The sequence below is a fragment of the Odontomachus brunneus genome, unplaced genomic scaffold, assembly GCF_010583005.1.
Source record: "Odontomachus brunneus isolate Ranch 3 - 2012 unplaced genomic scaffold, Obru_v1 Obru_scaffold_248, whole genome shotgun sequence".
Classification (NCBI taxonomy): Eukaryota; Metazoa; Arthropoda; class Insecta; order Hymenoptera; family Formicidae; genus Odontomachus; species Odontomachus brunneus.
In genome coordinates, this window is record NW_022639698.1 from 26,519 (window position 1) to 27,873 (window position 1,355).

The following is a 1,355-nucleotide window of genomic DNA, read 5'->3' on the forward strand; positions in this document are numbered from 1 at the left end:
GCGAGAATATTTTCGAACGAAATTTGTTTTTTCCACATTTCGGTTCTAAAAGTTATAAATAATTTGTCGGCACTGCAATCACTCGCGTCTAAATTATTAATTAATAATTATTAATTAATAATTAATAAATTAATTTTAATAATTCCGTCCGAACATTCAAAGTTTGAGGGTCGACATACCGAACGAGAAATGTCATCCATTTATCATTTGTAATATCGGAAGTTTCATCGATAAATATTGAAAATTTGTTATTTTGTAAAGTATTTATTAATCGTTCCTGTTCGCGAGTACATAAGACATTATTTATTATTCGCGGCGCTTTTTTTTCGATTATCATCATACTTTGCAAAACATCGGGATCTTTCCCGATATCTTGAAACAAAGCTAAAATTGCCTCTGCCGATTGAAACGGAATGTTCTTTTCGGCAATTAATGCTGCAAATTTAATTTCCGCGATTTTTTTACAATCTTTAACCTTTAGAGGGCCGGTATTTGAGAGGGCATATCCGCCTTAGTAAAGTGGTAAAAAAGGTATCTTATATCATGGATTGACCATACACTAAGTATCGATCATGGGTAGCGCCAATATATTGGCTTTCCGGTCCGGAAGGGATCAGCCCGTATATAAAATTTCAAATTCGAAAAAAATACTTCTTTCACATCAATTTGTAAGTGTAAATATGCGTTTCCGATGTATTTTTCGACGAAGAATCCAAATCTGATGTCAAAAATACAATAAACTTGAAAACAACACCTATAAAATTACAAAAACTACCCCTTTTATCACGCAATTTTAATTTTTTTTATTTGAAAGTGCAGATATATGTTTCCGATGTATTTTTCGACGAAGAATCCAAATCTGATGTCAAAAATACAATAAACTTGAAAACAACACCTATAAAATTACAAAAACTCCCCCTTTCATCACGTATGATTTCGAAACACCCTCTTCTTTTGAACACGGGCTTGGGACCGGCTGTGGCAGAATTGTTTCTTTTTTTTTATTTTTTTATTTTTTTATTTTTGATTGTTTTTTTTATTTTTTTGTTTTTTCATTTTTTTTATTTTTTTGTTTTTTCATTTTTTTATTTTTTTTTGTTTTTTTTTTCTGATTTTTTTTTAATTCTTTTATTGTTTTTTTTTTTATTTTATAAATTACGACAATGATCGTTTGGTGTGATAAATTTCAAAGCAAGGTTCAATGCATAAAGTTTTACAACATACTTTACACTCATATGATGATCGACTTCTCTTTTTGTGTATACTGCATAGAACACATTGACGTGATACCGTTTTACTATCATCTGAAGCTTGAATTTTTCTGGGGAAATGTCGTCCATTTAGTCTAAGATTAG

General features: G+C 30.0%; 1 protein-coding gene across 1 annotated transcript in view; it reads right to left on the reverse strand.

Moving 5' to 3' along the window:
- The window catches only part of LOC116852683 (glutamic acid-rich protein-like), a gene marked incomplete at its 3' end in the record, with an annotated part of 6,601 nt that overhangs the window by 3,806 nt on the left and 1,440 nt on the right, over nucleotides 1-1,355 (reverse strand). The gene's annotated exons all lie outside the window — the stretch shown is intronic.